This window comes from Acinonyx jubatus, chromosome B4, assembly GCF_027475565.1.
Source record: "Acinonyx jubatus isolate Ajub_Pintada_27869175 chromosome B4, VMU_Ajub_asm_v1.0, whole genome shotgun sequence".
Lineage (NCBI taxonomy): Eukaryota > Metazoa > Chordata > Mammalia > Carnivora > Felidae > Acinonyx > Acinonyx jubatus.
The window spans coordinates 19,128,141-19,143,598 of NC_069387.1; the positions used below are offsets into that span (position 1 = coordinate 19,128,141).

The 15,458-nt window shown below is 38.2% G+C and overlaps 1 protein-coding gene and 1 long non-coding RNA gene across 5 annotated transcripts in view; both read right to left on the reverse strand.

The window, feature by feature from the left end:
* Positions 1-15,458, reverse strand: part of NEBL (nebulette) — a 356,435-nt gene that overhangs the window by 107,857 nt on the left and 233,120 nt on the right. For 2 of the 4 annotated variants that reach the window (XM_027073573.2, XM_027073571.2), the window contains exon 6: positions 165-238. The exons of the other annotated variants lie outside the window; for them this stretch is intronic. The gene's annotated coding sequence lies outside the window, so the exon portion shown is untranslated. The remainder of the gene's footprint in view (positions 1-164; positions 239-15,458) is intronic. 4 annotated transcript variants of the gene reach the window in all.
* On the reverse strand, positions 6,722-9,881 carry LOC128316299 (uncharacterized). Its single transcript, XR_008299946.1, has 2 exons — positions 8,097-9,881; positions 6,722-7,895 (listed from the first exon to the last, which is right to left on the reverse strand). It is a non-coding gene; the product is annotated as an uncharacterized LOC128316299 (long non-coding RNA).

Genomic DNA, 15,458 nt, shown 5'->3' on the forward strand with positions numbered 1-15,458 from the left:
ATTCCATAGAAGATCTATTACATTATCTTTATTTGGAAAAGGGGAAGAGCAATTTCTATGAGCTTTGCTAACAAACTTCTAGAAGTGTAGGGAGAACATCCTGCCAGAGCTACTTAAGATGACTTGTGTTGTTCACAGTGACATCCATTCCCCACGCAAATTACCGTCAGTGGACTTCAGCGGCTGCTATTTTCTCATTTCCCATCGTGTAATAAGTTCTTATTGACTCTCCACTGTGCTGGAAAAAAATAATTTGTTGAGATTACGCACAGAAGTTTTGAAAGCAAAACCAAACACCATATGCAATGTACACACAAATTTTCCGTTTGAGATTTTAGAGTCAGAATTTTAAAGCCACAGGGATCCTGAAGAAATCAATGTTACTAAAAGCTCGCTCTTTTTTTTTTTTTCTTAATGTTTTTATTTATTTTTGAGACAGAGAGAGACAGAGCAGGAGCAGGGAAGGGGCAGAGAGAGAAGGAGACACAGAATCCGAAGCAGGCTCCAGGCTCTGAGCCATCAGCACAGAGCTCGATATGGGGCTCGAACTCACAGACTGTGAGATCATGACCTGAGCCAAAGTCGGATGCTCAACCGACTGAGCCACCCAGGCACCCCAAAAAGCTCGCTCTTTTACAGAGGACAAAATGAAGATCAAGAGAAATTAATTATCTGTCTCATTCACAGAGGTATTCAGTGGAACACCGGGACCAGAACTCACTGGAGCTTTGTTCTTTCATTCAACTAAGGGCTGCCATGCCAGGCACTGTGCTTGGTGCTAGGGATGCAATGATGAGTAAAGCATTCTCTGTGCTAAGATAAGGCAGGAAATTAAGAAGAAAAAAAAAACTATTATTTATAACATGCTAGATGACCTCCCTCCTCAATGGATTCTTTGGCATGCAACATACGTTATTCCTGTTGATTGCATGTATCTTTTTTTCCCCTTTCACCTGTAACTATAATATAAAATTCATGTAGTTTTCTTTAAAACATTTTAAGCACCTGGGTGGCTCAACAAGTCAAGCAACCGACTTTGGCTCAGGTCATGATCTCGCAGTTCATGAGACAGAGCCCTGCGTCAGGCTCTGTGCTGACAGCTCAGAGCCTGGAGCCTGCTTCAGATTCTGTGTCTCCCTCTCTCTGCCCCTTCCCCGATCACGCGCTGCTCTGTCTCTCTGCCCCCCCCCCCAACCTCCTCACGCTCCGTGTCTCTCCCCACCTCTCTCTCTCTCTCTCTAAGAGTAAACATTAAAAAAAAATTTTTAATAATTTTTTTTTTTAAATAAAGCCTTGCACTTTATCACAGCAAAGCTCTGTTGTCAATAGCTCCCAAACGTGACTTGGGGAATAAGAAGGAAGTTCTTCACAGATAGCTATCATGTTTCAAAATTCCCTATTGTCCTCTTTTTCTTTTTTTTAAACCAAAAAACCATTGTGTTTTAATATATGTTTTCACCTTGGGACACCCCAAGAAGGGAGTGTCTGAAAAACCGCTAATCCCTTTTACTTATCGTGTACTTCATTTACGTTGCCTACCTTTTACGTTAGTGCTCTCTCCATGCCCTGACACAGAATGAGAGCAATGTGGGGATCACACTGTTTCTGGCAAGGCCCTCTACTTCCCCAGGTCTGGCTCTCCCACACCCTCTAAGGCAAATTTTTTAATCCCTCTCCACCTTAATTCTCCACAGTTAACGCGAAAAACCAAATTGCCAGAAGTTCACAAAAGCAAAGCAGTTTAAAAATAGCAAAGCCCCTTACAAACACAAGATTTGTCAACTATCCAACAAAGGCACACAGCTGCAGGAAAAGCACTCGGTACGAAAGGGTCTTCTCATTTGAAAGGGTAAGACTCTATCACATCAGTATGTTTTTAAAGGCCAGAGGGGCATCGTCCAGCCTCACAGCCTAAAGATACGAGCTCACTTGCATGGTACAATACAGAAGTCCTGAATCTGGTTAGAGTTTGATGCTTTTGTGCAAGCAAATGTGTTTCCATGGCAACTTCCAAGTCCCATGGGTGATTCAGGTCTCTGGGGACAGAGCCCCTGGCCAAGGAGACCCTTGTGTTTCATCACCGGCCATGCAGTGCTTTGACTGCTATCAGTATCCTGGTCACATGCAATAAGGATCTCCCAGAATGTGACAAACGTTTCATACTTAGTTCACTTTTTCCTCTTTTCTTTATAGTGATAGGACACGTGCTTTTCGCCAACATGGTGATGAGTGGGGCTTGCAAATGAAAATCCGTAATAATTAAAATGGAGGTGCAGTTCTGAGTGGAGGAAAACTTACAGAGATCAACTGAATTTTTCCGCTTTAAGAATTAATTCAACATGTCTTATTACAAAATATTCTCCCTGAATGGTTAGGTCAGAGAGGAATTGGTTCATCTGACTTGTCCGCCTGTGTTCGCAGTCCATTAGATACTCATTTTCGGTTGCCTGGGTTTTCTGTTTTGTTTCGTTTTGTTTTGTTTTTATGACTATCCCCCCAGAAGGTTCTTGCTTCTCAGCGGAATCCCTGGTCACTTCGCATTTGCCTCGCATATTTCCTCATTGTTTGGCATCTGTCCAGAAGAGAACTTTACTAAAAGACGAGGGTCTGAAATCGTCTCTTCATACAAGAAACATAAACTCTCTGGGCACCAAGGTGGCTCAGTCAGGTAAGCGTCTGACTTCAGCGCAGGTCATGATCTCACAGCTCAAGAGTTCAAGTCCCAAGTCGAGCTCGGTGCTGATAGTTCAGAGCCTGGAGCTTCCTTCAGATTCTGTGCCTCCCTCTCTCTCTGCCCCTCCCCCACTCGCTCTGTCTCTCTCTGTCTCTCTCAAAAGTAAATAAAAACATTTAAAAAATTTTTTGAAAGAAATGTAAACTCTCTTGGGCAATTTGTCTTCTTTACAAAAAGAGAAGAGCTCTGTTTAATATCAGCCCACTTTATTTTTACAATTTACATTCATTAAGACCATCTTCTCCTTTTTAATGGCCATTTCATTACTGTTTGTTAATTAGAAATCAAAAGAACACAAAGCAACCTGAATAATTGTCACCGTTACTAATTACGCCATTAAAATAAGATTTAATAGAGTCGGCTTTTTTGGATTCATATTCCTGCTTTCACAAATAGAGAGGCTACTCACAAATGAGAGCTATGTATCTACACTGGTACTGGAGGAGGAGGAAAACAGGAAGCTGCAAACCATTTTTGCACAATGTCCGGGCTGGGTGTAGTTGGAATGCCAAAAATCAAAAGTTATCTATTCTTCTAAACGTATTGACTGGGAACGGGGCGGGGCTATTCTCATTCAGAGTCGACATTAACACAAGCATCCCGTGAACTGAAGGAGTTTGGTTTAATTCACTGCTTCCTTGAGACATTAGTTCAGTATGAACCACAGTGAAGCTAGCTAATCATGAGCTCACTTGCACAAGCCTTCCCGCTGAGAGACGCTCGAGGTTTGAGTGGCCCCTGTGTGGCTTGTGACCAGAACCAAAGAGTCCCACATAAATACCTTGCCTGTCCCCAAAAGTATCTCTTTCCTAGAATTTGGTGTGAGCTGTGTCAGGAAAAATTGTGAAAGACTTGGGAAGTGGCACACACTCATACAAATTACCTCCTGTGTTATCTAGTGTTACCTTCTGGCTAATTTGGCCTTTCTCTGTCTTTGAACTGCTTTACAGCAGCATAAAATGTTAAAAACCGATAACAATGCTAATGATGCTTTATCCATGCAAATGCAAATTAATTGTGTCCTGGGGAAAAGCAATTGATTATCGCCTTGTCAATAGAGCCTTTTTGCATTTATTTGTAAATTCATTTCAGCATCCCTGTATTACTCATATTTGTGCATTCTTCAAATGTACCTTTGACCCAGTCTTACCCTCTTGCTGGTGCCCTCATTAATCAAGGAGTTAAAATCTTTTAAATGTGTTCATCTTACGTTTCATGAGAATCATGATTTCCCCATTTAAAAAAATATATATCCTTTAACAGATGCAAATGATTTAATCATCCTCGTTGCTTTCTTTTAACATTTGCAAAACTAGAAAGGGAGAAGGTATATTGCTGATTGGCTAAAGCCCTCCTCTCAATTGTGAAATATAGCTGTAACAATTTTGGGTGTTTATTGAAATTAGCTTTTTGTTTTGTTTTGTTTTGAGGTCTGATCTCGCTCGACTATTGGCAAATGCCACATGTGTACTTGTATATATGTACATTCACACACCACACACACACACACACACACACACACACACACACACACACCATGCATATGCACTAGAGTAGAGTTAATTCACCACAGCTGCTAGTTCCCTCTTGAAAAGCATACAAGGCTTCAATAAATGCAAAGTCTTAATTATTTCTCACATCTGGAAAAACTTGAATATGAGAGTGGATTTATTGAAGAAGCTCTTTGCTTGGCTGTCAACACCATATCAAGAGCCAGAGAGAGAGTGTGGGGTTGGATCACTGTTGGCAATTCTTTAACTCTTCGGAGATAGATGTTCTACCAATTAATTTATAACATGTCCGAAGCAGGAACAGGATTTATGAAAACACAGTAAAGTAAATGATTTCTTAGTCGTTTATGGAGAAAAGCTGTTTTTGTCATGTTTTCAGGGGGGAAATCATGCATTACAATGTGGAAATAATAAGGAAATCCTTAAATCCTAGGCATAAAGGGGAAGGCTTTGGGGTTGTAGATTAAAAAACAGCCAACAGAACAATAATTTACATGAACACACGCAAAACTAGACAATTTGGCCCTTTTGGAGATAGTGGAATAATGTTCCTAAAAGGGGAGTAGGGGAGTTACATGAGATCATAACAAAGAGATTTACTAGAAACCAAGGAATGGACAGATCCCTCCTTAGGGAGGATATTTAAGCCAGAATTAGGCAAAGTGATGGGGTTTAGGGAATGTATCCAAAGAGCATTTGCAAAGACCCAGAGACAAGAGTTGAAGGAACCAAAAGTTCAATGTCACTGGAGAATACAGTGGGAAGAGCTGAGGGTAGCAGAACAGGAGACCTCAGGGGAGAGACTGACAAGAGTACCTGGGCGGAAATCACTTATCTTAACACAAGAAGCTTAAACCAGTTTGAAGCATGAACTGTTTACAAAGAACACAGTTCCTGGTCAATTAACAGCAGAAACAGCACCTTGACACCCACTCTAGTCCCTTCATATGCCTCAAATTTAATTTCTACCCCTTCATTTTACTGTGAGTCAATTGAAATATTCTGTGTATCTAGAATTTATGAAAATTCATAGTGAAGAAATCTCTCCCAGGTTTACTAGTTTAATGAAGAAAAATATTAAGGGAAATATATTTGTGTTATATACACCCCCAATTAAATGGAATTTATGTTAAAGGTGTTTATAATACAAATTTCATACTTCCACATTTCTTTTTTTAATGTTTATTTATTTATTTTGAGAGAGAGAGAGAGAGACCATGAAGAGGGGAGGGGCAGAGAGAGAGGGAGGGTGAGAGACAACCCAAGCAGTCTCCCTGCTCAGCACAGAGCCTGACATGGGACTCAGTCTCACGAACCGTGAGATCATGGCCTGAGACAAAATCAAGAGTCAGACGTTTAAACGACTCAGCCACCCAGGCGCTCCATATTTCCACATCTCCACAATTTCAAGTTTATTATTGGAATGCACCTCTTTTTCTTCCTTTTTCCTAAACAATTCATATCAATGTTTCTACTTAAACCTTAAGTATCCAATTACCGTACCTACATTCACTAAGGCTTTGTTTTATCCTGAAATCGTGATTTCATCCTAGTTTTAAGCCAGGGAAAACAACACAAGTGATTCTCACAAGTTCAGAACTTGTGAAGCATTAATTCCTGCATCTTATTCCAACTGTTTCCACAGAGTTTCTTCATGTATAATGCAAAATATAATATCAAAGTAGAATCATAATTAAAGTAAATGTATAATTAATTTTTTTTAACGTTTATTTACTTTTGAGACAGAGAGAGAGACAGAGCATGAATGGGGGGAGGGTCAGAGAGAAGGAGACACAGAATCTGAAGCAGGTTCCAGGCTCTGAGCTGTCAGCACAGAGCCCGATGCGGGGCTCGAACTCGTGAACCACGAGATCATGACCTGAGCCGAAGTCGGACACTTAACCGACTGAGCCACCCAGGCGCCCCAGTAAATGTATAATTAAAACAGCTATATAGTGATGTTTGGAAACAACTGGTACCCTTTGAAGAGCGAGAACTAGTTTAACATTAACTGGGGTGATTTCTTACTACTTTCTCTTATTATTTAATATGTGTGTGTGTGTGTGTCTTCATTCATTTACTTCACCCATAATTTTGTGTGCATTCTGCAGGCCAGGCACTATTTTAATCTCTTCAAATAATCAATGAACAAAACCAATAAAAATCCCTACCCATCTCTCCTATTTCAATCGTATATTCCTTCATCAAATATTTGAATATCTACTTTGTGCCACTCTCCGTAGTAAGCATTGTGTCCCGAGGTTATTCCAAGTACTGAATGTACATATGACAGTCAATATTCACTGGTATGTTCAGTTAAAAATATGAATTTTCTTAGACTATGAAAAATGCATTGGGCTTATAAAACCTACATTTTCAACAAAGCAGCATGTTTTAAAGAATTTTTATCAATGTGCAAATAATTTATAGATATCAATTTTCTATCCTATTTTTTTTAATATTTATTTTTGAGAGAGAGAGAGAGACAGAGCACGGATGGGGGAAGGACAGAGAGAGAGGGAGACACAGAATCCAAAGCAGGCTCCAGGCTCTGAGCCGTCAGCACAGAGCCAGACGTGGGACTCAAACTCACGAATCGCGAGATCGTGACCTGAGCCAAAGTCGGATGTTTAACCAACTGAGCCACCCAGGAGCCCCAATTTTCTATCTTATTTATACACTATATCTGTAGATGATTTTCTCCATCCTTTTTTTCCCCTCAAATCGTGTGTGGGAAATTTTCCTTCCGAACCCCAATACGCTTGGCATACTTTTGATTTGCCCCTAAAGTGGCATCCTTTGGGCAATGTCTATCTATGATGTTTTAACTATATCAGAAATTATTCGCTGGAGCAGCTCCGTCTAGGAGACCTATAATGTGAGCTCCATATGCAATTTTAAGTATTTTGGTTGCCACATCAAAAAAGAAACATAAGTTACTTTTAATGATATATGTGATTTCGCTCAATATATCCGGATTATATTCATTTCAGCATGTAATCAATATAAAAAGTACTGGGGTATTTTACATTTTTTTATACAAAGTCTTTGAAATCCAGTGTATTTTTATCTCATATTCATAGTTCATCCCAATTCAGATGAGCTGTACTGGAGAGTGACCTACCATTGCACATTACAGCTGTACAATAATGTTATAAAAATTGTAAACCATTCGCTATGTTTTTCATTTTAATTGTATATACCTTAAATGTGAAAAAAAATACATTTAACTTTAAACTTCTTAAGAGGAGGGTTTCAGAATCCTAATAAGCAATAAAAACTGCAATCTAATTTCGTTTCCAGACCTACTTAAGTCAGAGTCCTCTGTATGGGAATGTATTGTATCAAAGGTTTCAACGGTTCTTCTAAATAATGAATTAACTCTTTAAATGATGTTTTAATTAACTTCACCGAAGGTGTATTTTCAAAATGCTATCTTGTTTCATTAATGAGAATGACATATTTAAGGTCCCAGCAGTTTTCAGGATAAATAGTCACTCTTTAATTATCTCTCTAATAAATAGATAATTATATGAGTGAATAATAGATATTGACTCTTTCTTTCTCTACTTAAATACAAAAAAAAAAAAAAAAAAAGTCCAGATAGTGAAATATCTTCCACCGGTCCTCCCATTTTTAACTCCTAGAACCTAATTTATTTATTTATTTATTTATTTTCAACGTTTATTTATATTTGGGACAGAGAGAGACAGAGCATTAACGGGGGAGGGGCAGAGAGAGAGGGAGACACAGAATCGGAAACAGGCTCCAGGCTCTGAGCCATCAGCCCAGAGCCCGATGCGGGTCGGACGCTTAACCGACTGCGCCACCCAGGCGCCCCATCCTAGAACCTAATTTAAAATATACCAGCAACTGTTTACCAGCTTGGCTTAGTTACCTAAGCCATTGTTATGAAGCAATGTTACAATGATCCTTTGCTAAAGAGGCCTGATGGATCATTTAAAGAACCGAAGTGTCTCACTGAAATGAGATTTTTTTCTATTAAAAACTTTAAATTTTCAAATTCTCAACAGAAAAGCCCTTGAGCAGCGAGAGGAAACACAGTATCTCTCACCTCTGTTCTACAAAGGACCCATGGAACCAGCAAAATGGATATTTTGTAACTGCTAGGATCTTCGATAATATCCAAATGCAATGAAGTGCTTTGAATCAAAAATGCTGTTACGTAAAGTGATATCCAAGGACTTAAATTTTACTTGTGTCATCTCTCAGTCAAGAACTCTTAGAAGTCAAGAACTCGTAGGAACTCCGCCTGCTGGGTACTAGGAGAGGGCACAAAAGCATTGTGTGTGTCACAGGATGCCAAGCGCTATGACTGTGGGCTTCACCTATAAAATCCCATTTAATTCTCACACCATCCATTTCACAGATGAGCCACTGGGACCCCGAGAGATAATTTGCCCAAGTTCTCACACTAAGAGATATCAACCCAGGTCCATATCACTTCAATCTGTGTAAAATCTATGGAAACAGGGAACAGGAGAACATTCAATGACTTATTTCTTTCTGCGAGTGATATTATTATTATTTTCTATCCTCTTTTTCAATTTCCAACTTCAAAGTAATTGTCATTGATGACAGTGTCATGGCTGACAGGAAGAGTACTTGTGGTGTGGGGACAACTGGGTTCCTGTGGCAAAAACAAGACTTCCCAGGAGTCAGAAGCAATGGTAAAGCACGTAATAATGAAAGCGTTAGGAGCACTCTTGACCTGGCAAGAACCTAATTTGAGAAGCTTTCCTGATTGTTATTCAATAACGATACATTTATAAGCAGTAGTAAGCTGGAAAAATATTTAACAACCATCTCTCCCAGGGGGGGAAGGAAGGAAGGAAGGAAGGAAGGAAGGAAGGAAGGAAGGAAGGAAGGAAGGAAGGACACGGAAGGAACAAAACTGACTCAGATGAGCTGACATGAGCCAGAAACACGAAGCACTGTGAGTAACAACAATAAAAAGCCTGTATCTCACAGTGAGTGGACCAAAGGTTGCCAGTACACCTGAGAGACTAATCTTCCAAATTTTAAAACAGGCATTTCAAGATACACAGTTATGCCCCAGTGCTATTCTGTCCCATATCTGTATGCTGATGAAATCGTGCTGACAAATAACATTTCAAATTTATAAGAGCAGCCGTTTTTCTCTACTGATGGCCGTACAGTAAGATCATAAAGTCTGTGTTTGTGTTACTCTTAAAGACAATTCAAATGCATATCAGATACTGTATACACAAATGAAGGAAATGGGATGAAAAGTAATGTAAGAGGCAGATTTTACTGTATTTAAATAGAATCTCCCCTTTCTACATAACTGCCTTGATACCCAAAAAGATTTGACGAGTTCTCCTTTAATGCAATTCAATGCATAACAGTTTAAACAGTATGGAGTTTCCTCAAAAAAATAAAAATAGAAACACCATATGACCCAGCAGTTCCACTTCTGGGTATTTATCTGAAAAAACAAAACAAAACACCAGCTCAGAAAGATATCTGCACCCTCACGTTCATTGCAGCATTAATTGTAATGGTCAAGATATGGAAACTACCTAAGTGTCTATTGACAGATGAGTGGATAAAGAACATATGGTGTGTGTATATATATATGTGTATATATATGTGTGTATATATGTATATACACACACATACATATATATATAATATATATTAATATATATAATATATATATTTATATATATTATATATATATAATTATATATATATAATATATATATTATATATAATATATATATAATATATATATTATATATATATATAATATATATACCCACACTGGAACATTCTTCAGCCATAAAAAGGAAGGAATTTTTGCCATCTGAGACAACATGGATGAATCTTGATGGCATTAAGCTAAATGAAATAAATACCAGAGAAAGACAAATACCATATGATCTCATTTATATGTGGAATCTAACAAAAACAAACACAACAAAACAAAACAAAAAACCCACATACACACCAAGCTCCCAGACACAGAGAACAGATTATTAGTGATTGCCAGAAGCAGGTGGGGGGGGAGGGGTTGGTGAAATGGGTAAAAGGGATCAAAAGGTATACATTTCCAGATATAAAATAATAGGTCACAGGGATATAATATACAGCATGGTAACTGTAGTTGAGAATACTGTATTGCATTTGAAATTTGCTGAAAGAGTAATTCTTAAAAGTTTTCATCATAAAAAAAACACTTTTTGTAGCTCTGTATAGTGATGGATATTAACTAGATTTATTGTGGTGATCATTTCAGTGCGTGCAAATATTGAATCGTTCGCTGAAACAAAGACAATGTTATATGTCAATGATACCTCAATAAGAATTTTAAAAAAACACTAAAAAGCTTGAACTTGTGAACTGTAAGATCATGACCTGAGCAGAAGTCGGACCCTTAACTGAATGAACCACCCAGGCGCCCCGCCCCCTGATTTGATAATTATTTATATTTGCTTTCTCTTATACAAATAATCATGAGGGAAGTCTCAGATTTAAACTTAATCAGAATAAATAGCTAAACTGTATTATCCTACATTAAAATATCATATGCATGGGTTTTAAAAAACTTATAATAGGTTTAGATTTGCTTAACAAACCTTACAAGATTTTTTTTTAAAGGTATCATCTGATTATCAATTAAGTGTGGCCCAATTCAAAATACAAAGGTTTCTCTAAAGGGGTAAATCATCTATAGGATAAAATCTAATCTTCTGGGGTAGTTGCAGAATACTTTATCACAAAGAAAACTACACACAATTTTATGCTTTAACTAGTGCTTTATTTAATTTACCTTTTCTATTATACTCTAAGTTCAGTGTTGTACTAATTTCTTTTTTTTTTTTTCACTTTTCTAAAACAGCAATAGCAAATGTCCTGTTTAAACAAACTATCTTTGTTTAAATATTCAAAGGTTTAAATATCTGTGATATAAGAACTAACTAGTTTTCAAAACATCATCGAAAATGTATCTTTTAAAGTACATTACAGGCTTTTGTGACGTTTGTATTTCAGGGACAGGATTGGTGACTGTATTTGGGGTCATGGCTTGGCAAAGATTACAACTGACTCATGACCTATGTTACGGTGAGGCTTCTACTCAAATCCTTTACATTATATTTAAAAAAAAATGCCTGAAATTATATTCCACACTGAATTGATAGCAGAACTTTATGCTGTTTTCTACCCTGGCAAAACCAGTACGACTGACCAGGCAAAAATGACTAAGCACAGAAGAGATGCGAAGCCCACCAGATCCTCACGGAATGAGCCTGAATCGCTGAGCCACTGTTGGCAAAACACATCCAGTGTGCAGAGGGTAAAAAGCATCAGCCATGCCCCGAGGAGTCTACCATCTGAGTTCGAAACCCCACTCTGCTATTGGCCTGCCCTGTGGTGTCATTTGAAGTTTTTGGTCCTTTATTTTCTTATCTGTTAAAAATCAGGTCAGCCTTTCTAGGTTCTGAGACTGTATGATTACCAACTTTATCTACTAATCGCTGGGGCACAGAGTTCGAAGATAAAAACACCATCTATCAACAAATTCTTTTACCAAATCACTTTTGGTTTTGGGAAAAGTGGAACTGTATTGAAAAGCAGACACTGTGGTAAGGCCTTTACGTATCTGGTCTCATGGCATATTCATAAACTCTTTAGAAAGCAAATCCTGTCGGGATCCCCACACCGAAGCTCAAAAAGGGAGAGTAATTTGCTTTAAAGTAACATCAGCAGGACTGGAGTCAAGATCTTCTGTATGTTTATGCATCTTCTCCCCATATAAACCCATGGCGAGTATTCAACACTGTGATGTTATACGGCTGGACTGTACTTTTAAAAAGTCCCCTTGTGTTTTGACTACAGGTCAGAAACCAAGCAGGTATGACTGAATGGCTAATAAAGCATGAGATATTTATAAAACCTATTCCCATGCACATCAATATGTCGTGAACTGTTATAAAGACAAGGCCTTTAAACAACTACAAAGACATTTTCATAGTCTATTCTAAAAACTAGAGTATTAACTCAAGGTACCTATAGAGATGAAACTGTAAGTGGGTTCCACATGCACATAAAATAGGGATGTATTCCCAAGGCATGGGAAATCATCGGTGATGCAGCTATGCTGAATATATTCATGGGTATGTGTTCCAAAGTCGATATAAACATAATCAGTGGGAAATTTAATTCTAGTAGAGCCAAAAGCATGGCTTTGAAAAGCTTTTAAGCATTTATCTCCACAATGATCTCATGGGGAGTTCAAGCTTGCTTTTCAAGCAATGACAGTGTCCAAAGCTCTAAAAAGCAGATATTTACCATACCATTCAATCTGTTGCAAGAGTTTCTTGGCAGTTTGACTCAATATGAGAAAATAAAGTTTTCATGTCATCACAAAGGGGAAAAAATTGTTATCTTAAGCATGTGTCCCTAAGTTCCTTGTCCCTCAATTTAATTACACATTCTCTTTCAAGGTTATAATAATAACTTTTATTATTCTTCACCCTAATAGTAGTTTAGTTCTGTAAATATGAATGCGAACTAGAAAAAATAAAAATCACTATTTAAAAATAAACGACATGACCAACACAACTTTATTTTATATTAGTCCTGCTTTATGTTTTCAGTTGTATTACCATCTCCTAAAGGAATGTTTGGAGACTGTGGCTCATAAGAAGAGTAAATCAATGGCACTGATATGTTTGAAGTGCAAACATATATTGGGCATGTCTATATTATTTTAAAACAATTCAGTATTTGGATCAAAATATCAATATTTGAACTACTATATATAAATCATTACGTTAGATATTGCAAGAAATATAACACTGAATAAAATCTAGCCTTTCACAGCCATGAAGCAATTAAAGAGTATACTAAAGCCATCAGAGAATTGCAGAGGGCTGTAACCATTCAGAAGATGGAAGAAATCAGAAATATCAAGGAGACTCTAATCGAGGAACACTGCCTTTGATCCGCACATTAGGAAGACGAGCCCACTTGTCACAAGTGAGAAAAGGGAAGAGGGAAGACAGAGCACAAGCAAAGACAGCAGAATAGCCATACGTGAGCCCCCGTGAGAAATAAGTTGAGTGTGCAGAGACGAAGTGTAGGAGTAAGGAATACATGAAAGGCAGAACAGGACAGCTGCAAATGTCAAGCCAACAATTTTATATATAATTCAATCAGAAATGTTGCATCTTGAAGTTTTTTAAGCAGAGGAGTGACATAAAAACCCAATATAAAAAGATTAATCTAGTTCCGATGGGCTGACACGAAAGGAAAGAGAATATCAGAAGATTTCTGCAAAAGAGCCCACGGAAAAAATAAAGACGGATACCAGGGTCATGAAGTTGCCAAAAGTAAAGATTTGAGAGACACTATAAAGATGGAGGCAGAAGGACGCCCGAGTGGCTCATGGGTTGGGCATCCAACTCTTGGTTTCGGCCGAGGTCGTGATCCCAGAGTCATGGGATCGAGCCCTGCGTGGGAGTCTGCACTGAGCGTGGAGCCTGCTTAAGATTCTCTCTCTCCCCCCACCTCTGCCCCTTCTCCCCCAACTCTCTTTCTCTATCTCAAAAGAAAAAAAAAAAAAAAGATGTAGGCAGAGCAACAGACAAGACGTGAAGAATGAAAGGCTTTTTTAAGGTGTTGGGCTGTTTGCCTAGAAAGGGAAGTGTGCTTAGGCACGCACGTTGAACCTAAGGTGGAACTGTTCAGGTGAAGTATAGCCATCAGTTAGGAATGTGAGGTGGTCAGATTAGGGCACTGGCTCAGCTCTGAGACAGGAGTCCGAGTTCAGACAGGCACGCGCAAATAGTGGAGAAAGTAAAGAAGACAGTTTTACAAAGGCATCTCCTAAAGAACAGCAAATCGTCCTCCAAAGGCACCGCTGATTGTTAACGCTGTAACATAGGAAAAGGTCCACTCCCCAAACAAGGTCTCCTGTGGGACAAAGAAATATTCTTTCTATTCTGTTTTCTTAACAATTCTCAAAAACTAGACTACTTTGTTTTAATGGAACGCTTCATTAAGAGTATTTATTGGAAAAAAAAAGTATTTATTGGGACACTCTTATAGGAGTTAGGAACTTATAGAAGTTAGGAACTTATAGGAGTTAGGACACTCTTATAGGAGTTAGAAGTTAGGAAATTTATTATCTTCCCAAAGGTGCTTTTAAAACCATTTACGTATTCTTGTCTGGTTATAAAAAATGATAAATGTTCATGGTTTACTGGAAATAGCAAAAAGCATAAACACCAAATGTTTGAAATATTGCATTGGGAACTGTTGTCGAATTTTATCAAATGCTTGTTCAGCATTAGGTGGCTTTCCTTATTTGACTTTTTGATTAATATCAACAGTATATTAACTTTATAATATTACTAGATTTCCTAATATCTAACCATCCTTGCATTCGTGAGTAAAATACTACTTCCTCTTGGTAGATTACTCTTTAAATGAATATGATTTCATAGCATTTTATTATATAACAATATGTATGTAATAATGAACATTTATGTTAATGACTAGAGCCACTTATGTTCATGAACTTGAGTTTTCTTTCAAGGCTATTACCTTTTTTGGGTTCTATGCCAGTTTACGTACATTTGGAATGGCTGTTCCCTGAAAATAGGACAGACTCAACAATAAAGCTATATCATACATGTCAATAAACCTACCTGCATGAACCATGCTCGGGTCCCTGGCTCTCGTAAGCAGACTGTGAATCACATGACCTGACTATCCAGCCATGGCTCATTAGATCAGGAGCAGCCATTGCACTTGGGGAAAGGAAGGGCACTGGCCATCCACTGACTAATAAGAATGTGTTTCATGAGTTTGAACGAGAAGACATTTCGTTGTAGATAATCAGAGGGTGGTGACTGCTGGGGTTATAAGGCCAGGTAGACTCAGGCAGATGGCTGTTTTGCAATCAGATGCTGAGAAGGAGGCTAAGAAATCCCATATTGAAAAGCAGAGACAAAGAACTACACAGACCCTAAAAGAGATGGTTAAAGAGATTTGCTTTCTAATGGCTTTACAATTCCCGTGGCGTCCAATACTCCCGTTGGAACTGTTTGCTATGATATTATCCCATATCTTGCCTATATATCCCTTTTTTCTTAAGCCATTGCTTGGAACCAAACACCCCTAAGACAATATTAGGGACAGGAGCCTTTTAGAAAGCTAAT